Genomic DNA, 27,238 nt, shown 5'->3' with positions numbered 1-27,238 from the left:
TCTTCTTAGATCTCTTCCTCTTGTTTTTTATATCTTAGGAAGTAAAAGGTATTTAGAAAAGACCTAAATACATTTTTTTTACTATTATTGAACTATCAAAGATGTGCTCTCTTGTGGGACTCCCTTCACTTCCTAACTCTGTGTATGTTAACCCACTTCAGAGACGATGGTGAAATGAACCCAAAATGCCAACTTACTATTTGCATTATAAATGGAGGCACAAAAGGATATTTTAAAACTTTTGGTTGATCTGGCATATCAAAGATTTCTTTCTAAGCTACTTCAGTGACTGCATTGAAGTAAACTGAAAGCAATAGCTTAAAAGTGGCGCACACACACACACACAAATCATAAAAAAAAAAAGTACAGCTTATTTCCATGGAAATCATCAGTTTACTCTCCAAACCCCTACTTCTGAATTACTTCCCTTTCTTAGGCTCTTCTCTATTTTCAGGACTCAACAAGGAAGAAACGTGGAGTTTTCTGAATTCAAGTATTGAGTTAATTCTCACTGGCGTGCAATCCATTTTTCTGGACTTGTCAAATTTGCACTCAAACCTTCAGCAAATAGCCCAGCTCCCATTTTTTTTATTCTATTGACCTGATTACAAATACTGAAGCTTTCTCTCTATTCACGCATATTGTAAGGTCCGCCATTTTCTTTTGCTTCATAAAGTACCCAAGAAAATTACAAATCATTAGAGTGTCTACCTGAGAGTCAATATATAAGTGTGGCTAATGAAGTTTAAACAAGAAGTTGCCATGTCTTAACAACTGCTATAGCTTTCTTCACTTCGTATTTGACCTTCACAAATCTATGGTTTTATTTTCTGTTTTCAAAATGGAGGCCAAGGCCTTCCTAAGAATCATGGGAAAGTTGAAATGGGCCGTGGACAAGTAGCATTTCAATTTTACTAAATAACCACTGAACATGGTGGAGTGGACTCCTGCAAATTCAGCCAATAGGAACCCCTGGGGAGAGGTAAAGGTTACCATATGGTTATAGCAGGACCCATGGAAGGAACTGGACTTCTCCTTTTGAGCATTATCTCAGGGGAGTTGAGATGTAAGGGAGGAGAACTCTTCATGGGTTCAGAGGATTGAGAAATGTAAAATATTCACAGAAATGAAATATTATTAGAACATGAGGGCAAAGGTAAAGGTCTTTGGTCATCAAATTCTTAGAAGCAAAATACAAACCATTACTGAATTTATCTGTATTATAAGGTATCTCTAAGGTGAAAAGTTAATATTTTACCATTTCCAAGTATTATTTAACCTATGATCTCTTTAGAGAAGATAGCCTATCTACCTATCATTTTATACTGTTAGAGTATTTAGACTAAATTAGTATAACATTTTGGAGAAGGAAATGGCAACCCACTCCAGTGTTCTTGCCTGGAGAATCCCAGGGACAGGGGAGCCTGGTGGGCTGATGTCTATGGGGTCGCACAGAGTCAGACACAACTGAAGTGACTTAGCAGCAGCAGCAGTATAATATCTGACATATGTTCACCTATAGTGTAATATTCTCACAAAAATATCCCAAATTTTGCTTTCTCTCACACTTTAGCATACTTTGTACTGATAGGAAAATAATTCATACTAAAACAGGTATCAGTCTGCCTATTCTGATTTTGTTTAAAGTCACAAAGCATCCTGCATGTGAAAAGCTAAGGACATAGAACTCTGTTTACAACTCCATCAACTATTTCAATGCTACCCTTTGGAGATTCTTACAAACCAGTCACCAATATTCTGAACATCCACTCCCCCACACAACCCAGCTACCATCCAAAACAAAACAAAAAGAAAAAATAAGAAGTTTCACCATAGATTCAGTGAAAAAATAATTAAGATTAAATTCTGGATAATTTTGATGAAGGGGTATGGCAAGCATTGCCACTTAACAATATGGAGCTTATTAGACCTGAGGTACATCTGCCTCTAATTAAATTAAAGAATATAATATGCAATATTTTCAGCTTCACAACAAAACATTTCTTTAGGGTGGTTAGATACTTGACCTGGGTTTAAAAACTACTAACTTGTATTGAATGGTAATGCAAAATTTGCCTACTAGTTAGGCCTAGAATACTTATGAAAAGTGAAAAGAAATTGAAGTTGCTCAAAGTGTCTGACTCTTTGCAACCCCATGGACTGTAGCCTACCAGGCTCCTCTGTCCATGGAATTTTCCAGGCAAGAGTACTGGAGTGGATTACTATTTCCTTCTCCAGGGGTTCTTCCCGACCCAGGGATCGAACCCGGTTCTCCTGCATTGCAGGCAGACGCTTTACCATCTGAGCCACCAGGGAAGCCCTTCAGAGTCCTTATAGTTATATCTTAAATTATTTGAGTATTGTTTTATAAGAAATCAGACCTTTGGAAAGACATCCATGTGTACCCACCATATATATCACACCTAGCTAAATTCAACTCACAATATGAGCTTCAACTGTCAATTGTGAATACATTTATTCATTATCAATCAATTTGCCAAAGTGCCAGTTCATAAAAATCATAGAAATTGGTATTTTCTTGGGACTGCATAAAGCTTCAAATTATATTTGGCAATGGCTCATTCTAGAGGAAAACTTTAGTAATGTTCTATTATTGCCACATATTCCTGTGCCCATGTTAGAAACACCTCAGTATCTTTCCCTTTCTGCCACCACCTCATACCTACTTCCTCCAGAATTAAAACACTCTAGGCCATGTTATAAAGACCTTTGCTGTATCTCACTAAGACTTCTTTCCTATGTGGCCACTAAGTTTTCCTGAAAACACACCTTCCTTAGAGTCTCCATATAAACTTCTCAAGGGAAGTCTACTTGGCAGGAATAAGGAAACAAACAAAACTGTATAATAAGGCAAAGGAGGCCAGAGGAACACTGTTCTGTCTCAACAGCAGTTGGCATTTCTGTGAATCGTCCATCTCACTGAGTTTATAAACCATGTTGAATACCAGACTTCCTGCTGGTCCTAAAGAAATAATTATTACTGAGAATAATAATGAGACTTTATCAACACTATTAAGATGTATTTGGTTAAGCAGTTAAATTGACTTTGGAGATGAAAGGAGGAAAAAAGAATTAAAGTGTCTGACACTTTTAAAAGCAAATAACAAGAAGCACAAAGGTAAACTTTTGACTTGTCAGGGAAATGAAGTCTCCTAGGAATCATCTCTGTATTGTTAGAATATAGAAATAAAAAATATAAAAAGTTACCTTAAACTGCCGTTTTATCTCTTCACTGCGATAAGACTGAGGGATAAGACAAAAACGTATGTCTAAAAAGAAATTAAAATCTTTATTTTCTTTCTGAAAATATCCAACTTCCTAATCAGTATAACTTGAAAGTTTATTTAGTATGGTTTCTTAATAATCCATATAATTCAGAAGTCAAAATGTCATTTATAAATCTTTATATTTAACAACTTTGTTTGGCACACACAGAGTTATTAGAAAATAACTGTGAAATTTTGTGTGTTTAAACATGATAGCAAAATTTTTTTTTCATAGGAAAAGATCCACTCCTACCTATCCTTCCACTCAGGAAAGAAACACATGTTATGGATGAAGACATTTAATTGGACAAACACAGACAAGTGCTAAATCCTATGAAATACAACAAGATCAGTCAGATTCTTAATGTGAAACATTTTATTGTTCATTTCTAACACTGTCTATAATAACCCTGGATTTCATTTAATCTCTGCCATGGTACTAAAAATTCAGAAAGCAGTAAAATCTAGGACAGACCATGTTTCAAGAACTGCTGCCTGATAAAAATGACAACCCCTCCCCCATGTCAGGTTCAGATACACCGGAGCGGGTCTTCCTGTTATTCTGATGCATGCCTTTCTTCCCATATTAACAATAAAAGTTTAGTGTGCTATCTGACTGCAGAAGTTCCTTCCTGAGCACAAGTGTGTCTTATCTGTTAAGAAATTCTGACACCAGGTAGATAGTTGTTTATATCAAAAAGCATCGCTCTTAGGCAGATAACTGAGTGTTTTAAGAACTCAGATAAAGGAACAAGTTGTCTGTGCAAATATACAAAACATTCTGTAGATAAGAGGGGTTTCTTTCTGAAAAGACTCTTGTGCATTTCTACATACACCCCTATCACATGTCCATGTTCTAAAGCTCTCCAACTGCCCACCCCACCTAATCTCCATATGGTTTGCTTCTGTTCAGTTTCCACCATCTAGTCAAGAAAGACAAAGTCAGATCTCTAGTCTCCAAAACACTTCTGGCTTTCTCCCTCCTTTCACACTGGGAACATGCTAAGACAGAAGAATACAAACTAGGTAGTCTACCTTTCCTCTCTCCCAGGGCTGACAGTTAGCTTTCACTGCTGACCTACCCAAAAATCAAACCTGCTGTCTGTGCCAACTCCCCACCACTCTTTTCCTGCCCCTGAAAAGAGGTCAATCGGATATACTAACTTAGGTTCATGTGTCAACACATTACTGATCTCTATCCCTCCAGGTAACTATCTTTTCAAAATAGAAATGTACAAATCATCCAATAAGACCTCAATCATCCAGCTGTTATTTTTAAGCACTAAGTATATGCTGGGCATTCTGCTGAGATCATGAAAATATATGAGAGCTCTACTTCTGGGTGCTCATAGTTTGATATAGTTAGCAAACATAAACCCGTTGGTAAATGTGGTCATACAGATATGTACAGAATGGGTTGCCCTGGTGGCTCAGATGGTAAAGAATCTGTCTGCCAAAGTAGGAGACCAGGGTCTTATCCCTGGGTCACGAAGATTCCCCTAGAGAAGGGAATGGCTGCCCGCTCCAGTATTCTTGCCTGGACAATTCCATGGACAGAGAAGCTTGGCGGGATACAGTCCATAGCGTTGCAAAAAAGTTGAACATGACTGAGTGACTAACACTAACACAGGAGGTACTGGGCAAACAGAGGAAAACAAGGTCACATAGCTTTCTGGAAGGGAACAGGAGTAAAGACAATTGTAAACACCTCATGACATGCAGAATCCTGAGGCCTGCACTGTGCTAATGAGCTAACATTTTTATTTACTTGTATGATGAATGCTCAGGATCCATCTCAAGCAAAACACTGTTCTCAAGCACTATCAGTTCTACCTACAAAATCTGCTTCTCACCTGTCGTCTTGTCTCCAAACCCACTGCCCTAGTTAAGGCCCTGATCTTCTGCATGGTGGTGCTGTTGTTCAGTCATGTCTGACTCTTCGCGACCCCATGGACTGCAGCACACCAGGCTTCCCTGTCCTTCACCATCTCTCGGAGGTTGCTCAAACTTGTGTCCATTGAATCAGTGATGCCATCCAACCATCTCGTCCTCTGTCATCCCCTTATCCTCCTGCCTTCAATCTTTCCCAGCATCAGGGTCTTTTCTTTCAAATTAGTCTCCTGGCCTCCATGTTATCATCAAATTGAGCTTGCTAAAATGCAAATCCATAGCTACCTGGTGGTTTGGGGTAAGGGCCTGAGAAAGACATCCTACAGAAGTGGCTCCCACCCTGGTGTACAAATAGGAAGTGAGGAAGAATGCGGGAAGGGCATTTCAGAGAAGGTCAAGCCTGAGCAAAATTATGGAGTTGGGACAAAGTGTGGTGTGAGCATGAAAAATCTCAAGTTCTAGCATTTACATAAGGATAAAGTCTGATTTGAATGATTTCAAGCCAATGGAAGAGATATTTTTAGTCAACTGAATATTGTGAGAACATTTAGTCAGCCTTCCTAAAGAAGCAACTTCCTTTTTTGAGAATGAGACCAGTCCTAACTTCAGAATTTCTTTTCCACTCTCAAAGACTCCTCCAAAGTATGTTCTTCATCTTCTTTATAATCCAACGTACCTGGAGGCTTTTTCTCATCTATTCATCAGATTTTTCTAGTTATAGAATTCTTTATGGCTATTCTGATATTATTCTCAATTATTACCCCATCTCCCCCACTACACTCTGGAGGCAGGAGATTTGAATGGTGTTTCTGTCTTTTCTCCCTTTCAGAGCGTTTTTGAGCTCTATAGATTCTGTTTATTTGTCATCTGGTTTAACATTCCCAAACAAAAGCAGAAAAATATTTTTATATACCTGTTTCTCAAAAAATACTTTCCAACAGAGATGCATTCATGCTTGCTAAATCGCTTCAGTTGTGTTGGACTCTTTGCAACCCCATGGACTGTAGCCCACCAGGCTCCTCTGTCCATGGGATTCTCCAGGTAAAAACACTGGAGTGGGTTGCCAGCCCTCCTCCAGAGGATCTTCCTGACCCAGGATTGAACTCGCATCTCCTGCATTGTCAGGCAGATTCTTTACCACTAGCGCTACATGGGAAGCCTTAAAGCAGAGATAACAGCAAAGAAATTTATAGCTCGAGTTGAAGTGTCCAAGGTCATTAGATATGAAATACAACTGGTTACCTGTTGAGAATGCCTACCATGGATCAGGTGTCTAGCACTTCCTCCCTCATTTAATCTTCATAATAACTTCATAGAATCAAAGTTATTACCCCAATTTTATGGATGAGAAAACTGATGCTCAGGAAGATCAATTTGCCCATGTTTTTCAACATTCAATAAACAGATATTTACAGGCACACTCAATTTGCAAGGCCTTGTGCATATAAAGCGGATATGATGCTTAGTTAAAATAAAACATGTTCCCTAACCACATGAAGCTTAGAGTCTATTAAGAAATCTAGCACTAAACAAACATTCAAACAAATGAGCATGTAACTGTGCTTTGGGGAGATTTTCACCTTGCCGGGTAAGTTAAAATCTAACTGCAGAAGAGAACCACAGGTGACAAGCATTTAACCATGGAAGAAGAGAAGAAAGATTTTTTTTCTGGTATAACAGGTCAGAGTCAGGATTTGAACCTATATCCATATGATTTAAAACTTTCTGATTCAAGTATTTTAAGCCTATGGATTCAAAGTAACACCATTTTAAAACACACAGAACTCTCAGTGGCACCTTTGAAGAATGCTAGAAAATGAGCTGAAATATAGTTAAATAAAAGGTTGAATCTATTATTTTACCGAGTCTCACATACAAATAATTATGAACATATAATTCCTCAGAGTAATCAAATAGGGGAAACTTATTTTAATAGAAATATTTTAGCTACTAGGTTTAAAGGAATTATACTAATAGAATTAATATATTGTTGCCTGTGATAAATTAAGACATACAGGCAATAATCAATAATGGCTGCTAATATCACAGAAAGGGAGGCAATAAGACACTTTTGCCTCCTAATAAGAATACACTACACATCTATGACAGCTTCCCTGGTGGTTCAATGGTAAAGAACCCACCTGCCAATGAAGGAGACACAGGTTCAATCCCTGGATGGGAAGATCTCCTGGAAAAGGAAATGGCAGCTCACTCCAGTATTCTTGCCTGGAGAATCCCATGGATGGAGGAGCTTGATGGGCTACAGCGTATGGGTTTGCAAAAGTGTCAGACACAATTCAGCGACTAAACAACAACACATCTGTGAATTAAGATTGCAAAGAAAAAAAATTCAATCGTGTCTTTAAGTACCAATTTATAGGAAATAGAAAAGAAAACAGAAACCTGGAAAAATATAACACACAAATGTAAATATTAAAATCAGAAAATGCACAGAAAAAAATGACCCAGTTTCTTCACCAAACAGACGATAAGGGGGGGAGGGTGGAAGGAAAGGACAAAGGAAACCTGTTGATTAAAAGACATTTAAGAGACATATTCATCAATTCTGTGTCCACATATTCTGTGGACCTTGTTAGGATCCAAATTCATATAGATTGTTTTGAAAAATATGAGACAATTGGAGATATCTGAACTCTGACTTGATACTTAATCATGTTCAGGAATTTTTGGTTAAAATTTTAGTTGTGTTAATAATATTGCAATTGTTTTTTAAATAAAGAGTCCTTAACTTTGAGAGATACACAGTATTTGGAAATTGTTACAGATGAAACTATGTGTTTGCTTCAAAAGAATCTTATTTAAACAAAATTAAGTGATGACATAGATGAAACAAGATTTTTTTTTTTTTTTGGCTGCGCTGCACATCATGTGGGATCTTAGTTCCCCCACGAGGGATCAAATCTACCCCCTCTGCATTGGAAGTGAGGAGTCAATATACAGCTGGGGAAGTCTCAGATGAAACAAGATTGGCCATGAATTTATTGTTGAATTTTGATGGGAACATGGAAATCTTGATGGGAACATGGAAAAAAAAACATATATTTTTATATATGTTTGAGACTTAAAATTCAACAATAAATTTGATCTAATTTATGAATTTAATAATAAGTTTAAAAGCTTAAAGAAAAGCCATTTTTCCTTCCCTTGTTTCCCTCTGCCTACTTCTACAAGAGCTCTTAGCCCTTGTTAAGACTAGAGTTCTCTTTTAAAGACTCAGTAGAAAAATAACCATCCAAAGATTTCCTCCATCAGAGAAAGGGGTCATCTGAGCTGTGGGGCTACTTTTGCTTTAATTACCATCCTCTTTCTTTTTGGACAAAATAGTTCTTAAATGTAATTTAGCCAACTCTGAAATATGCTAGGAGAAGACATATTTTTCAGTCCAGACTTTAGGCAACCTAAAAAGTGCACACCCTTCAAAACTACTTAGATTAAACCCTGTCACACCTCTTCCTCATTTTCAACTTCACTTTTTACCATCCTGCATTTTGACATCATGGACATTTACAATTGTCAGCAAGGACACAGCCTTTCTCCATGGTTACTGTAAACTTACTTAATATTTATATAGAGAAGTCCAGAGTCAATGGCATGTAAGCTCAAATGAGTTCTTAGAGATCTTTGGATCCATCCCCTCATTTCCAGGGGTCAGTAAGTTAGACTCCACACAGTGATGGGACCTGCCTTACACACATAGTGAAGAGAAGTGCCAAATCTGAACACCCTAAAATGTCAGACACAGTTTTCCTCTTCAATTCTGTATACCCAAGAACAGAAGAACACTTGGAACTATGATTTTATGATTCATTTTAGCCAATGTGTCCCCAAAACACACAGTTCTTGACAACACAATTGGCTCCCTAAGACCACCCCCTCTTCCCATCCTGGAGTGATGGCACTGATAATAAACAGCAGTAGATCCCTGCTAGGGCAGAAGAGCTCAGAGGCCTGAAGGTGCTGCTGAGCCCCAAACAGATTGCTCTCTGATCAGTACACCATGGACCAGGCCTTCTCCTGGCCTGGAAGATGCCCTGTGTGCTTCAAACCTACAACGGTGAATGTTTCTTTTCTCTTGACTCGCCTTTAGTCCTTGCATAGATTTCTGACTTTTTTCTAGTTTCAAAAAGCCCTGTGTTTAAAAAAAAAATTTACCAGGGCACATTTGAAACCCTCTCTTCCTCTCACTTGACACTAAACAGATACAAAGATGAATAAAATTAACATCCTTAATCAGTGCTCTGGCATTGGTCATCCCTGAGCTGAAGCAATTGCCTAAGTGACAGCTGAAAATAATGTTAAAATTTCTTCTGTGCTAATTTCCTACAAATGCATAAAAATGCTCCCTATCCTATTCTATAAGTTTTATAGATTTCCAAGAAAATCATACCCAAGAATAATAAGTGAAATTGCCTGAGGTCTCAGATGCAATGAAGACATTGCCAAGAGCTAGGTCTCTACTTAACTGACCCCAAACTCATGCACTGCATGCAGCAGAAGTAACATTCGGGTGTCTCAGAGCTCAAAGGAGGAACTACCTCCCCAGGAAGGGACCACCAGGACTTCTGGGCGGTCTGTTCTTTAACTTCTCCTCATCCTCCAGTGAAAGAGCCAAAATAAGTTCTTTGCTTTGTAGAGACGGCTGTAAAACGGCTGCAAGAGAACAGACTCAGAGTAAACTTGATATTGGGTGTGTGTAAATGTTCATGACTCTGCTGTTTAGTGTACATGAGTCACCAGAACACAGTGAGGCTCCAACATAAACCATGGCCTCAGACCTCACCCTCGGTCTCCGCCATGAGCTTATTCACACATGATGTGCTAGCCTGGCACCCAAAACTCCCCAAGCATCCTGTGAGTCAGAGCTCATTACGTGGAACACTTCAGACTCACTATCCTAATGTTTGGCCATTATTTTCTTAATTGAACTCATGAAGGGAACATGGCGGGTGGGGGGCAAGCTGTTACTTAGGCAGTAGAGGATGTGAAGTGGAACCAAAGGTACCTAGAAGAAAATATTTCATGTTTAGCTTGCCCTCTAGAGTGCCAAGGGCTTCCCTGGTAGCTCAGTAGTAAAGAATCCACCTGCAATGCAGGAAATGCAGGGGAAGCGGGTTCCATCCCTGGGTCGGGAAGATTCCCTGGGGAAGAAAATGACAACCCACTCCAGTATTCTTGCCTGGGAAATTCCATGGACAGAGAAGCCTCGTGGCTATAATCCATGGGGTCACATAAGAGTCGGATATGACTTAGAGACTAAACAACAACAGAGGACATCAAAGGCTCTGGAGTTCCTATTTCCAAGTCCCAAGCCCAACTCTGCCCCTTAAAGTATGTGTATCTTGGGCATGTTACCCCCACCTCATCAGGAGGTAAAACAGTGTTTACCTTATAGGGCTTACTCTCACTAAAACAGTAATTCTGAGAATGCAGATATAAATAAGTACCATTTTTATTTTGTCTTAAAAATATCTTCACTTTAAGCCATCTGTGTCATTGATATATAAACCATAAAGTTTAACCCATTAACCCACTGCAACAAAGATGATCATGAAACTGAATTCAGATAGCTTTCTTCATTACACACTTGTTCAATATTTGATTTTTGGATTTGGAAAACAAAATAACCTGAAAAATAGCAACCAATATAAATCTCAATGATATCTTCAGGGAGTTTAAAATTATATCTTTAATCACTGATCGTTTCATGTGATTCTATCTCAGAACTATTTCTAGGTGTCTTTTCTATAACTTTTAGGTTCATGAGCTTATTTATCTTCTTGCTAAAGTTCAAAATCTAATTTCTAACACAGGTTACTTACTGTAATAAACTCTACAAGCTTAAAAATGACAGGTTGAAAGATACAATTTTTTAGAGTTATGAATTAATAGCCATATATGTCAAAGACTTTGAAAGTGCCAACTTTTTCATATTTATAGATATATTATTGAAATGATAAAAAATGAACTGCAGAAAGAGGAAAGAACTGAGAACCACATATAATGAATCAAACACACTTAACAAGACATGTACAGACACTTTGGTGTGCATCTCTTTTATTACGTTACATTAATCAAATACTGCTAAAGACATTCATCTGAGCAAAGTGTCACAATGATATTCTATAAAAACATTCTTTTGAGAAGAGTTCGTCCTGACAGCCATATCAACTATATTGTCTTAAGTGATTGTCAGACCCACATTTCTCAGAAATTAAGACAATTTATGTTCATGCCTCTTGAGGTATCCTCTCCCTCCATCCACTTCCTCCCGCCCAACCCCCACTGAAGCTAGCTTTTTAAAAGAAAATAGTTTAATTGGATAAAATACACAAACTCTGATAAAGATTCATAAAAACCTGGGTGTAAATGATTTAAATTTTTGTTTCAAAAGCCTGATATCAATTTTAGCTTTTAAGTTTTTGCAAATTAAAATACAAAATTCTAGTTATTTAGCAGAATAATTTATCTGACCTCAAAGGGACTTTTTTCCTAATGTAACACAGACCTGATGGTTATACATAGTTATGATGAGCTAGTTTTTTTCAATTTCACTCTGATAAACCACCTAAGTATCACAATTTTTTTAATGTAATTGTTCATAATATGTGTTTGGATTTCCCTGGTTAAATTCTACTACAGTCCTACTCTATTCCTGCAAATAGATTTGTAGAAAACTAAATCTATCACTTAATTCTCTAATACTGAGAGAAACACATAGAAGAGCAAACAGATGAGGAAGATGAGTAATATTTAATATCTTTAGGCATCAGACTATGCAAAAATCATAGCATATTGTTAAGCCCTTTCAGTTATAGTCAGATGTTTCAGAAAAAAAACAATGATTAAAACAATTAAAAAACACAACTTCTCTAATCTTTAAATAGCCCGTGTAATTTAACTTATACATTCGGATATATTATAGTTCTCTATACTATGTTCTGTTTTTGTCCTTTCTAAACTAAACTGGATCTTCAAACAACTTAGGTGCTGAATTATTTTTTACCTTGAAAAAACAAACTTCAAAGAACTTCAAAGAAATTAAGTTTATCTTAATTACTGTGCAGCTGAACCATCAGAATCTAAAAACTGGAACCAAACAGCTAAATGTGAAACTGATGTTAACATCTTTATTTTAAAGAGAACCTAGATACAAACTGATTGCAGGTAGAAAGAGGATAAAGGTGTCCACAAATTGTCTAGTCAACTACATTGAAAAAATAATTTTGGAAAAGGACAAATTAGGCTGATGACACTTTTGCTTTCATATAGATTTAATTTTTCTTTTTCAGTTTGAGAACAAAGTTTCTAGTACTTCTATTATCTTTCTGTCCCTCCAAAACCACCTAATGAATAAGCAAGTAATTTTGCAGTTTAACAGTATGTAACTAGAAATATTTCTTCCAAAAGTACAGTAAGGGCATATAGAAAAGAAATCTGAAATAGAGACAGGATGATTTTTAAAACTATATTGAGGCCACCTCTAAAGCCTGCTTCTTGGACTAAAGACACCTATACAAGTTCTTTTTCTTCAGGTCACTGGCATGTTCAGAGTGACCAGACCACTGCTTGGAGTCACTCCCATACAAACCTAATAAATTTTCTCTTTGTATGATTAATCTCTATTAACCTTGATCTGCTAGATGAGTCTTACTCATATGTAAATGAACAATAACTTGGCCTTTAAAAAAATCACTTATCATTTTGTCCAGTAGGCCAAGCCCCCAAAGCAAAGCAAGTTCTCCCTTCAGATATTATTAAATACATTAAAAACTAGGTCTATTTTACTCTAATCAGCTTTTCAATTTTCAAAATTGGTTCATGTAATTGCATATCTGTTCTAGATGTCAGAACATGATTTTTTATGATACTATTTAAACTGAAAATGAACTTTATCAAGAACATTTACTAGTTTTCTTTAAATATTCTGAAAGGGCATAAAGGGTTTGAATTCAAGTAAATATAAAGCATATTTATGATTTGGATTTTAACCAGTGTAAAGTGCTTACCTGGTTATTAAGTCTCCTGACAACAGTCTAGTCATCTGTAAGATTAACAAAAGGAATGATTTAAGCGTTTTTGGTCTAATCTGGACCACACTAGCTAAGAAATGGAGACTACTAAACTGACAGCTGGCTTACTTAGGGTCAAGGCGTTAGTCTGTAGGCAGAGACCAGATCAAATAAAATCCAGGCCTTCCCAACTTCTAAACTGTTTTCTTTGGAGATTTGGGACTGCTGGTTTGAGAGGAGTCATGGACTCTCCTCAAGAATGACTTAGAACCAGTCAGTCAGGGCTCAGAGAGGCTCTTCTAAAAGCCTCTCAAGTTTGAAAGGGCCCCACACATTTGGCCCAAAGGAAGCCTTCAAAGCACAGGGAAAGCTCAAAGTCAGGCAGACATTGTGTGGGATCATTTCCTAAGAAGTTCTCTTCCAGGCATTTAGACGTAACAATCACAAGAAAATTGTAAAAGCCAAGAAGCACTTGTTGCATATTTGAGTCTCCTTTTTGTGTTTTGTTTTGTTTTTTCCTTTTTACTAATCTAACAAGATGACAAAAAGAAAAGATACCAAGAAGAATTAATGGAAAACAGAAATCATCAACTGGCATTGTGTGGCCTGAAATCAGGCCACTGATTTTGTTTCACTCACACAAAGGTTTAAATTTTTTAAATGAGGTTCAATGTTTTAAAACTGGGATATTTTTCCATAAAATTCCAGATTTCTGGCTCCTCTCAAGAATTTAGGAAATTTGGCTGCCCTGGACCCACATTCTAGCAATTGACTGTAGTGACATGGCTGTGGTTCAAGTTTAGAAAGGTCACATACTGTCCAGCTCACTGTTAACTTCCTCCCTCCCCACCCCCCTCTCAAAATATTCAATTATGTTACTCCCTGGGACCTTATATGCATTTTTGTGCCTTAAGCACTGGTCTAAACCCTGTGGGGGATCCTGAGAGAAGTGTTCTAGTCTTGATTTTGCACAGGCTCAGCTTTTCTTGCTTCAACACCAAAGCTCTCCATGAAGTTCGGGAAAGCTCATGAAAGAAAGTTTTCTTGTAATAGGGAAGTAAAATCTGGGTTTCAGTAATTCATGCTTCTTTTCTAAAAAAGCTGAGCTGCTATTACTCTCTCCATCCCAGTTTTCTAGTGCAGAGGCTGCAACTAAGATGGCTGGTTTGATTCCAAAACAGCAACGAAATCTCTCAACAAGCACCATCTCTCCCAGCAGGAGCAGCAGGCAGGTAAAGTAACCTGCCAATCCTTAATGCCTTTCTAGGGCCATTCAGGGAGGACCTAGGGGTAAAATAAGCAACAACTGGGGAGAAATCCAATTTAGAAAGAGGTTCCCTGGTTGTGTTCCTCCCCTTTTTCTCTGTTTACATCATGATAGCCCCCCATGACTTTCCCACTTGCTCAGGGTTTTGAAACACAGCAAATACTCAGAAACAATTGGCAGGTGACTTCAAGTCATTACCTGCTTGCCACACTAATTACAAGCCATTACTTGCCAGCAGCATGCAGTTCTGTACAGTTAGTGAGACACAGGGAGGGTCTACTTAACTAGAAGGATGATTTTTCTCAGACTAAGGAATGCCAGCACTGGCAGCCCTTGGCCTCCCAGTGTTACATAATGTTCAGCTGGCACTCATTTTGGAAGGATCATCCTTGAAGATGTATACACCCGGATCTCGTGTGGAAAAGGCCAGAAGGATATCCATAGTTTTCTATCATTCATCACTATTTGCCTCAAATTTCACATTGCTATGTATTAAGGGAAAAAAAACCAAATCTCATTTTGCAGTTTTTCCTACTATAACAACTCTTTGAAAACATACAAAATATAGAGTGAATACAACTTTATCAACTTTAAAAGTTCATTTTATAATAAATATGGTTTCAGATCTATCATTACCTATCAATAAGACAAAGTTCCATTACAATCCTAATTTCCACTTGCAAATGGGAAATACTAATGTCTGTAAATTATGCACGTCTCTATTAAATGAAGGTCCATCACAAATTCTCATTTCTAATCCATACTGTGTATAAATTGTGACACAATGGATAATTAAAAATTATAATGCTTTCCAGTTACTTTTTAAATTATAAAGAGACCAGTTCTGCTGCTTTCATTTTTAAGTTTAATTTTATTTTGTTTCACAGCATAAGAAACACAGGAGAGTATCAGTTTTAACTGACATAGTTAAACCTCCCTTACTTTCCCCTTTTGTATCTTGGCAAATGAAAACAAGACATACCAGGTATGTCACACATTGTATTTTGCCTGAACTTTGAGGATAATTTACAGGATTTTCCAAAATGACACTTCCTTTTTATTCAGCAGCTTGAACATAAAGACAGAATACTCTTCTGACTGCAAATATAGCAATTATACCAAGTTATGCTTTGACACTGTTACCACAGGCAAGTGGCCAAAGAGCATCGGCAGTCAAAATATCTAAGCAAGTTAACAAGCTCCCTTTACTCTCTACAGAGCCAGAGAAGAAAGGGAATTCAACCCCTGAGAGATGTTAAAATGAAGGAGAAAAAAGGCTGTTGGTGTTTGTTAAAGAAAATGGTGTCAGTGTCTTGGGCTGATCAAGGTGTAGAATCTGAGGCCCTGACAGATGCCCAGGCCTACATTTGACAGGAAGCCTTTTTCCAGGTCAGATCTGCTTGATGGTCTCAACTAATGAATGACTCCAGCTTGCAAGCTTTTGCATTGGGAACTACACCTTGCTTTCATGGTTTGGTCATACTGGTCTGCCCTCCCTCTCACCTCCCGTCTTTTCCATCCTTTGCAAAATTGCATTTTGCATCCTCCTTTTTCAGCTCCATTTTATAAAATATCACCACGTCTACCACACAAAAGACATTTAAACTAATTAAGTAAGCTCCAAAGAAATACTACAAATCATTCTACTTTAGCCAGAGATATCAGATTTAATTAGGTGATCAGTGTTGATGGGTACAAAAACAAAAGCAATCTCTTGTTTGAAAAGGTTCAGGCCCTATAGAGACCCAGTCTTCCCACTATGACACAAATAATAATTGAGCCTTTCTCAAAAAAAGACAGGCATGAAAAGAGTTTTCTCTTAGAGACAAAAGCTTTCAACTAAGGTTTGTTTTCTCGTTTTGCCAGGTGATTTAAAAACAAAAAATACATCATCTACAAAGAAATTGCTATAACCTACATTGATATTACTATAACACAGAATATAAAGCACAATTTCTGCAAGTGATTAATCAAAATCTATTTAGTCAGTCTTCAGTGATTATCAACAGACTTGCTTAAGAGTACAACAAAATTGCTTTTCCCCAGGTTACTCACAAGGAAACAGTTTTCATTCATCATATAAAGCAAGAAGTTCAAGTTTAAAGTTAATATAGCAGTTAAAATATATGAATTTTAGACAGACAGGGTTTTTGTTCATAAGGAAAGTGGAAGAAAAACTATAGATTTTACTTGAGTTCCCTTCAAGCACAGCATTGTGGACTAAAGTAAGCCCTGTTTCTATCATTCACTAGAAAAACTGTGTTATTTTGATATATTGGCAATAAATAATATCAATAAATAAGACAGGAAGATAAATTTTTAATCAATCTTTATCATGAATTAGTTGCCAAACTCTAACATGCAGATGTGTTGGATCTTAAAAGATGGTGGTATTCTTTTCAAAGAAAGAAATTTTACTTCTATCAATATGTTTATTGGATTAGAGATTGAAAATGCAATGCCATGTTAGAATTTTCATATCACAGACTAATGACAGCCAGACTTCTAATGACAGTAGAAATTTGTGTCAGTCTCATCTTGACTCTATGTACATGTACACACAAACACACATGTAGAGATTATAAAGGAAAGCAAATACATTTTGGTTTCCATGTGATAAACAGTGGGTCTCTTTTGATTCTAACTGGTATTTATGGTAAAGCAGCTCTGAATGATAGTTTCATTATATGCTGTTGTTAAACAGTTTTCTTGGAATTTTTATCCAACAAATGTACATAACTTTATATGATGAAATAGCCTTAAAGCAAATCTGAAATGGTCATACAAGTTACCAAAAAGGCCAATGCAATATTTCTCAAGTTTAAGTACACCTCAAAATCCCTTTCTTTAGCTCTTAAAATGTTGAAAGGAAAATAATTTCTACATTGGCATTTAAATGGTATCGTTCCGTGTGAAAAGAGTTACTGAGACATTTGTTGGAAGTCAACAAAAATAATTTGGACATATTTTGAACTTATTTTATCTGACTCCTCGACATTTAATTTGGTGTGAAAAACGGCAACAGTAGAAAACAGATGTTACGGGGCCAAGTATACAGCAGAGGTCAAAACAAACATAAAACACCGCTTCCATTTCTAAAAGAGGGGGGAAAAAAATGATTCCTCCAGCAACAGGTTCTATGCTAAACCTGCTTTTTTATTGTTCTGCTTGGGATATCTGTGGACTGCACAATGCAATGCTATCTGCCGTGGAGCAATACCTCTCAGCACTGGTAATTTAAGACTTTCTTCTCTGTAATACACTGAACCATCATAACCTGTCTCTTCCCATTTAGTTTAACCTACAACCACCACATACTGATTTGGCTGTGTGTGGCTTTTTCTATTGCCATTTATTACTCTGCTCGACTCCTGAAATTCTGTTTGCAATTTAAGGCCACAAATTAGAAGCGTAAGTCATCTGTTTCCTATAATCCCCCTGTCAGGACTGGAATCGCATTTGGAGCTCAGCACTGAGTCTGGGCCTGGGCCTTTACAGACCTTCTGATTGGCTGGCCTCTCTAAAAGCTGCAGTGGAATAAATAAAATGCTCTGGAAAATACAGCTTTTTACCAAAAAAAAAAAAAAAAAGATGAAAGAAAAGAAACTAGGTTTCAAATATTTTCTTCTCCCTTAAATAATTATCAAATTAATTGTTACAATGGTAGAGTTTCTGCCCCCACCTGAATATACAGCAGAGCTCAATACTACTTCCTTAAGGACAAAATGCTAAGTAATTAAGATTCTATGTAGGAGAAAAGTGTAATCTTCCTACAAACAGCTGTGTATTTTTCTGCATATGGAATATCTTTCATTTCATATGAAGCAAGTCCTACTATGTTTCATACAAAACACATTTTTTTATTTGCAGATGTAGCAATCAGCTAGGTATATTTAATAGTCATAGATATTGAGCTAAGCCCAAAATCTATGAAGTCCTAATCCAGTCATTATACCAGGTTTTCCCTTTTAAACTATTTTGGCAAATTTCATGTAGTACCCCTGGATTTTATAGAAAGGTTTCAAGAAATCAAATATGAAAAAAATTCCTTTTTAAAAGACATTCATGTTTTCAATAATATTAAGAATTTCAAAATTTTGAGTATATTACTATTTCTTCTTCCCTTTTTTCCTCAAGTTGTTTTAATAGATTTCATACTATCCATGCTGTGGCTTTAGATACTTTTAGCACTTTATACTTTTAAATATTTCCATTTTCTTTCCATTATACAAGTGCACAATATATCAGATTACATATTAAAAACAGCAAGTTACATAATATAAGTAGAGAGAAATATAGAAGAGACACATCTAAAACATATTCTGAGTTCTCAGTATAATTGTGAACTGCCATTGAGCTTTAAAAAAATCATTAGTTAACAGGAATAAAATCCAACAGATGACTCATGTTTATTAATATACTCATACTAGCTATACCTGGGCCGAAAGGTTGGAAACAAATGGATCGATATTAACTAAATGCCGCAAAAGCAGAGTTTGTATCTCAAAAGAAATCAAAGTTCTATGGGGAAAATTATATACATGATGCATGCTAAATTTTAGCCAAATATAAAAATAGTAATTTTTAGAGACAATTTTAAGAATAACAAAAGATTTTAAATAAAAGCAAAAGAAGCATAATATTAAATTCTTTTTTAAGGTACATGATTGTTTACAATAACACTTTTGAAAATATTTTGTGCTTCTGTAACTTGAATTTGGTTTCCTTTTTTGCATCAATATTTGCAGGCTGTTAGTCTATAATGTGGCCTGTGATCTCTGGTTATTTTAAAGAAACAAAGGAGGAAAACTCGCCAAGATGTTGAGGTTTAAAAAAAACACACACACAAACAAATAGCTAGTGTACATGCGCACTCTGATTATTTTCTAGATTTTTTTTTCAACTATACTTTCTGTGTTGCAGATTTATTTAATAAACAAATGCATCTTCAGGGCCCATAATACACAAATGCATGCTACTGTTAATTCATTTACAGAATGCGCCGTGATGGCCCCTGAGCAAAAGAGCAATCTTGTTATAATGAATGTGTACTATTCTTAATAAGCACACTGTAGCAACGACCCGCACTGCACACAAAAGCACACCCAAACCATTTGGTTTGTTCCCAGAGCTCGGACACCAGCACCACTATTAAATAGCTGTGCGCTGGGAGAGCAATCCAGTATTGGCATGCAAATGAGCGCACGAAGAGGCCAGATGCTGCTCTTTAGAAAGGGAAGTGCCTCAGCTCAAATTTGGGGGCAGAGAGAACCTGTGAATGTTACAAGGCAGGGCAGCTTCGAGATTGTGCTCCATTATATTCCTGACAGGGGTGGAACTGCCAGTGGAATGAATCTAGGAAGAATGAATAGAACAGAACTTTTTGCAAGCACGTGACCATTCAATTGCTCCATATTTCCACAGGTCTGCGAGAGATTGTCCACCACGTTTTGAGGTTTCTGTTTGGTTTTGTTTGGGCTTTTTTCTTCTTCTTCTTGGGTCCAGAATGATGTGTCTTGTGCTGAAAACTTAAGCGACTTCACCTCTGCTGTGTAAGTTGAAGGTATACTAATTCATAGGTGTTCAATGATTCCCTAAAGTTTTTTCATTTCAAATAAACTATTAGGTTTTTGAAAAAAAATCATGGATTCCTTGTTTTCTAAACTAGCTCATCATGCATGCTGTTCATCGTGTTTGGTGAGCTTTCATAAGTTGCAGTGGGCTTATGGTTTATTAGTCTCTACCTTTATCTTATCACAACATTTGACTGCCTTGAGAAGAGAGTAGGAGGTGAAGCCGGTACTCAAGAGATGGGAACTGGTCTTGCAACAACTTTGGAAGACTGTGTTACAGCCAGAATCAGGCCATTGTTTTTCTTCTTGGATCATTTTTCATTTTATTTTCTTCTCAGTGTTTATGGAGTCCTTGATTTATTTGATTTCTTGAAGATAGTTGGAGATGATAAGGATTGAAGTCGTGGGTGGATGTATGTTTTGAGAAAAGGACTAATGAAAAGGAAGCAGGAACACCCCTACTTAGTAAAAATCACAAGAGGAGATAACAGGATTCCTGTGACATGGTTAATTAAAATATATAAGCGTAGCATGTCCCCTTTAAAATAATGTCATTTGGGGACAGGACCTTTCCCTATCCTCATTATTTATCAAGTAATAATAGAATTTATCTTATTCCTATAAGCATTTATTAAATACCTATTATACGCTGGATACTGCACAAAACTCTAAGAAGAGTTGTACGTCACTGGAAATAAAATGAATCTACACATTAAAACTCTTGATCATGGATTATTAATTATAGACCCTATAATAAACACATCTTCTATGCAGAAATTCTGACTTTAGTCAAAATAGAAAAGGATATGAATATATCTGGTGGGATTGTCAATTTTTTTCATAGTGGATCATAGTATTGTGTATGTATGCTTAGTCACTCAGTTGTGTCCAACTCTTTGTGGCCCCATGGCCAGTAGCCTTCCAGGCTCTTCTATCCATGGAAGTTTTCAGGCAAGAATACTGGAGTAGGTTGCCACTTCCTTCTCCAGGGGATCTTCCAGACTCAGGGATCAAACCTGCAGCTCTTGCATCTCCTGCATTGGCAAGTGGGTTCTTTACCACTGTGCTACCTGGGAAGCCCCAATCATAACAGTATACTAAATTTCTGAGTAGCCCTAGTCAACTGACTCATATAACTTATCCATACATATTTATCCAATTAATAAATATTTATTGAGCACCATATTAGTTTCCTAGAGCTACCTACTTACAAAGTAGTACAAATTGAATTGCTTAAAACAGAAACTCATTCTTTCACAGTTCTGGAGGCTAGAAATCCAAAATCAACGTGTTGGCAGGGCCACATTCCCCCTGAAACCTCTAAAGCAGGATCTTTCCTGTCTCTTCCAGCTCCTGATAGCCACAGGCATTCCTTAGCATGTGGCAGCATAGCTACTATTTCTTCTGTCTTCACATGGCCATCTTCCCTCTGTGCCTGTGTCTCTTCTCCTCTTTCTATAAACACCAGTCATATCGGATTAGGGCCCACCCTAGTTCAGTACGACGTCATTGTATCCTGATTACATCTGTAAAGACCCTACTTCCAAATAAAGTAACCCTCAGAGGTATGGTGGGTTAGGACTTTACCATATTTTGGGGAGACACAACTTACCCATTACAAGCTTTTACTGAGTACCAGGCACTTGCACTTGGAAATTGTATTACTATATCACGGAACAACCCTACAAAATCTGAAGTGGAATTCGCTATAAAAATGTTGTTAGAGATATTCTTACTTCATTAAAGAGGGTCTTTCACATAAGAACTCAGGAGAAAATGTTCTCAGGACATCACTTCTCATACTGATAAGAAATTGTTGAGTTTCTTTCTGTCTTTTTGAGGATTTTAGATGTTACTAGTCCCATAACTTGTCTTATTTCTCTCTTTGAATTGGCTGCTAGCAATTTCAAAATCAAATTTGGACTCACCACAAATATACAATAACCTCATAAATGTATTTTATATAGTAAACTTTACCCAGTTCTCTCTTACTTTTTTACCTTTTCTTTTACTGCCATTTCTATGTTTTTTATCTTATGAATGCATTACTATAAATAACATCAAATGACTAATTCTGGAGCAAAGCAAGCTACACGTAAATCATTGTTTAAATTAATTAGGATAAATCCAAATTAATTAGATTTCCCAAGAACAAACAAAATAAATTAATGAAATATATTGTGAAAAAGAATATATTCCAAATACTAATTTGTTTGTTTTCAATGAGTAAGAATAATCAAATATAATAATATAAAAATGTATAAGCTGAGTCTTCATGAAATATTAAAGCTTGAGGGACATTTTTAAAGCAACAAAGTTTATGAAAACTTCTGTAAACCTCATAATGAATGAAAAAGAGAAAACCGGAGAATTAACATATTTTCTTGCTTCAGATAGCTAAAAACTATAAAAATAGCAGAAGGAATAGACATTGTAATCTCCGAGTCAAGATTAGTATCATTCGATATAAAGCATTTCAAGACAGAATGAGAAGAACTAATAAGCCAACATGACCAGCACTGGGAAAGGATGGCCCATTCTCAACTCTCCATTATTAGAAATGTTTAAGCAATGGCATATCATGAGTCAGGGATCTGAAACAATGAATAACAGCATTTGGAAAGAAGTTGACTCGGAGAACTACATTTCTTTCCATCTAACTCCTATCTGCTAAGATCAATGATTCTACAGCTGGTTTAATTAAAAATTTTCTATTGTTTTATTACAACTGGACTCATTTAAATAGTTCCAAATTTTATAATAATTTCACATTTAGCAAAGAGTTGGACATAGGAATGGGTCTATCTAGACATCAGCTGTACCCCAAAACGTCCTTTCTTACTGAATAACACAGCCACAAAACCTAGAATTTGGATAAGCAGACAAAATTTCGTCTTACTAATTTTAAAAAAGAAACAACTGAAACTTAGCAAGAGAAAATTATTTGTCCAATGACATGTAGCAAGTCTATAGCATAACCAGAATTACAAGTTACCAGTCCTGAGACTGTTTGGAGAAGTAGTCATACTATTTCCCAAAGAATCAGAAAACTATGACAACCATTTACCTAACCACTGAATTCAAGCTATATTTGGTTTCTCCTTATGCCATCTCCAGACACCTAGTTTTCCACTCCAGTCACTAAAAGTCAGACAATGACCCTGTGGCTCTTTTGGGTGATGACTGTGAATGTGGTTCGGTGTCATAGTTCTTAAATCACATCCATACACCTTGGCCACTGGCATGACTAAACTTTTCTCCTACTTACACACCATTTCCATGTGGCGAAGTGGGAGAATTCCCCCAGTCATCTCCCTATAAACATGCCTACTGGGCTGTGCTGCCCTTTGATTCTTAGGTTTTCTTTCAAATGCATGTGCACTCAGTTTAGTAGATGAGATCATTATTCCTTACTCCCTTTCCCTGATGGATGACAGACTACTGCAACAAAAACTGAGCAGCCTCTCCATGTTATTTCTGGCTTTACCAGTGACATGCTCTGTAACTTTATCCAAGTCACTCACCCTTCCCATGGACAGGGTCCTTCAATGGCAAACTGGAGGTTGTTTGTTTCAGCCGTTTATATTCAGGAAACACTGAAGTCTGCACTTGAGTGTTCCAATAGATAACTGAAAGAATTATCATTGTTATTGTTGTTGTTTATGACTAATACAGCTGCAGAAGTTGAAGATTTAAGATCTCCCTGTGGATTTTACTGCAGCCTCCAGAACCTGAGATTTAATTTTAAAAGAATTAAATTTCCAGTCTGCTTTACAGGGGTGACTGTGAGAACGTATGCTGACAGACCGTTGTCTTCAGAGGCAAAATCCAGACGCACTAAGACAATGCCACAGCTTGAACAGGGGATGACCCTTTCCCATTCATCTTAATGGAGTGTTAAACTTGAAGCCTAATTAGGTCCACTTAAACGCCAACATTATTATACTTTTCTCTGCTTATCTTCATACCAGAAACAATCAACTAATGCACTCATTTAATCTGAGTGCGTGCAGCGATCACATCCAGACGCCCTGTCATTTTGATAGCCTGCTTTGCAGTCATAAAAGTACAAGTTTTAAACTTGCACTTTGGTTTTTTTAATTATCCACATAATTAGATTACTTTCTATTACCTTGAAATTTTAGAGGTGAGACTGTATACACATATATATGATGCTTGTAAGGCACTGGGGCCTGATCACTATTCTCATAATTAGAAACTGGTATCAAACTAGATCCCAGGATAACAAACTAAGAAGATGTGTTAAATGAAAGATTCCATTCCTGCCCCTCAGAGAAGGCTCACAGCTTTATAGTTTATCCATGGAGTCTGTACCTGAGCTTTCTACATTCCCTCTCTCATTCATCATTGCTGCCTAAAACTTGATTTTAATTTTTAATTACTACAACAAACCTTGGAAAAAACAGAATTAAGAATATATAAATCCACACTTGCCTATTTTATATAGAGGATCCAGATCTAGGCCTTCAATTCAAAGTCCTTGGCTACCTTGTAAAATATCTTGTAAAACTATATTTATTTACTCATGACTATAAGGGGAGTAGTCTGTTTTTCTTTAATGGTCTTTTTCTTTAATGGTCTTTGTGCCAAGATGGCATACAAGAAAATGTTTGAAGTTCATCATGCAGGCTTGTGGATAAAGACATTGGTGATATCTTCAAGAAAAACCATTTTGCCTTTAGCCTACAAACTCTTCACCTTAGGCCTTATCTCATGTAGCCCAGCATCTAAAGTCCAAGAACATGAGGCTGGGAAAAAATCTTCCAAAGGTGTCTGTAATGGACATTGCTAGTGCCCACCTTGTTTTTCCAACCCTTCTTAGTCACATAAAAGGCTATGCTTCTTGGTCCCTTTTGCACTCTGGCCAATAGATTGAGACATGGAAGTCACTTTGGGGAGGAAGTACTCAAGAGCCAATGTACAATTCCCAATGCTCCCTTTCTCTGCTTAGACAAACCCTGAAGTCCTAGGGTTTGTCTAGGACTTACCTAGACAAGGTAAGTCTAGGTAAGACTTACCTTTAAGTCTTACCTAAAGACTTAAACTACACAAAGTGTAGTAGTGTAGTAGAAAAGCAGTGTAGTAGAAAGGTGCCATGAGTTGGAAGCAGCCTGGAACACTTGGTCTCCACATGGAGAACCCTGGGAGAGTTACCTGGACCAGCAGAAAGTGTAAATGACTGAAAATAATACTATTTTGGTTAATGTTTTGGTGCTGTTTGTCACTACAACATTATCTAGCCTATCTGGTCTAAAATTATGTCTCAGAAGTGATTTCCAAGCCAAGCGTCACCAGGTAAACAAACATACTTGTTATCACTGTCTTCTTCCAGCTTTAAATACAACAGAGATGACAAATGAGGATGGGAAAGCCACACTAGACAGTCTACCAAGTTCTGATATCACTCCTAACCTTTGATTCCCTTGTATCTTAAGCTTTGAACTTAAGTGAATTGTCACATCACAGATATCTCTTTACCATCAAGAAAAGAACTTGGAAGGCAACAGTTGTTCACAATATGCAGGGCAATTTCCTGAGACAGAGAATTAACACTCAAAGCCTGGGGAGAATCAAAGAGGACTGGGGGAAAAACCGCTTTAGGTAAACCCCTAAAATTCAGGTTTTCCTTATCCAATCAGGCAAGGGGGTGGTAGCAATGCCCATTAGCTAGCTACAGAAATTGGACACTATCCAGAGAGTCAAGGAAAGAGGATGGCAAGAACAAAAATTGTAAATAATCCTTAAAGGGGGGACTCCCCCGTCCCTGGGATTCTCCAGGCAAGCATACCAGAGTGGGTCGCCATTTCCTTCTCCAATGCATGAAAGGGAAAAGGGAAAGTGAAGTTGCTCAGTCGTGTGGGACTCTTAGCGACCCCATGGACTGCAGCCCACCAGGCTCCTCCGTCCATGGGATTTTCCAGGCAAGAGTAGTGGAGTGGGTTGCCAGTGCCTTCTCCAAAAGGGGGGCTTATGTTAATAAAAATATTAAATTATAACTGAATTACACTAAGTATTTTTATTGTCTTTTAGATGGTACTTGCAGACATCTAAACTTTTAACACAGTTGCTCTGACAACTTTGAAAGACAAAAAGCTAATTTTTACTTTAACAAGAATGTAGCTATTGTGTTTATATTAAGTCAGGTCACATGGTCCTAAATGGTTGTTGACTCCAGGAGTTTGTTTCCTCCTTACAGATTCTGTTATACACTTCCTAGCTGATCCACAGATACTAATGAGCTACAGCAGGGACATAAGAAGGAAAGGGAGTCTTAGTAGAGAAAAGAGTGAAAGTATGAGGTGGAGATAAAGGGGGAAGCTACAGCTAGTGAGGAATGAGTAGGCCACATGGTTACGGAGCCCGGTGAGTTAACAGTAGGGATCTGTTTGGCTGGTGAGAAGACTGCAAGCCAGGAAGACCGTGTGCAGACTGGAAGGCACATACACATTGGAGTCATTTGCAGTTGGGAAAGCAATTCTCCAACTTGCTAACTCTGTGACCTTAGGAAAGTCAGTCTTTCCATAGTCAGAAAAGATGAAAAGCTCATGGGGTAGATTAAAATTTGAATTGGAAAATGCATGAAATGTTCTTGGTCCACCGGTCATACATAGTAAGTTTTCAGTTAATATTAACTCTTATTAGATTTGCCAAATATATGAATTTAACTGATGTTAATGAAGCTATATGTACATGCCCAATAATAGTAGTATTACAGGTAAGTCTCCTCATTGATTGTATTTCTCTGAGTAAGAAGGAAGACATAAGTCTGACATTTCTTCAGCTGATGTCAATTCCTAAATGGCTCTCATGTGAGCATTTCCCAGGCACATGTGAGTGATGTAATAAAAAAATTTTTTAGGATAATTTTCATCATTTGAAATTTGACCTCTAAACACTGTGTAACATATAACTCTACTGTATTAATACAGGAAGGAATCCTTGTGTTTCAATTTATAAAAGGTCACTCACAGTTTTGCTAAGCATAATTTTTACTTCTTCTCTTATCCACAGTGAAAAGTTGAACATGTTGTTGCAAAGAATATAGCCCTGGGGTCAGCAGACCTGAGTTCAAATTTTAGCCTCACCATTGACTAGTTATACAAAAATAAGTCCTGAGTACTTTTGAATTTTCATTTCCCCAACAATAAAATTAGGATAACCTCAAAGGAA

At 37.0% G+C, this 27,238-nt stretch overlaps 1 protein-coding gene across 19 annotated transcripts in view; it reads right to left on the bottom strand.

Moving 5' to 3' along the window:
- LOC147378292 (uncharacterized) overlaps positions 1-27,238 on the bottom strand; it is a 720,625-nt gene that overhangs the window by 606,822 nt on the left and 86,565 nt on the right. For 3 of the 19 annotated variants that reach the window (XR_015145800.1, XR_015145797.1, XR_015145784.1), the window contains one exon: positions 7,319-7,497. The exons of 14 other annotated variants lie outside the window; for them this stretch is intronic. The gene's annotated coding sequence lies outside the window, so the exon portion shown is untranslated. Of the gene's footprint in view, positions 1-7,318; positions 7,498-13,204; positions 13,240-27,238 lie in introns of all 19 variants that reach the window. 2 more of the 19 variants (XR_015145798.1, XR_015145785.1) reach the window with 1 other exon arrangement.

The sequence above is a fragment of the Bos grunniens genome, chromosome 2 (assembly GCF_055505025.1).
Source record: "Bos grunniens cultivar Pamir isolate PY7600 chromosome 2, Bosgru_T2T1.0, whole genome shotgun sequence".
Classification (NCBI taxonomy): domain Eukaryota; kingdom Metazoa; phylum Chordata; class Mammalia; order Artiodactyla; family Bovidae; genus Bos; species Bos grunniens.
The sequence above is the reverse complement of the archived record's forward strand: the minus strand, read 5'-3'. Positions and strand labels throughout refer to the sequence as shown.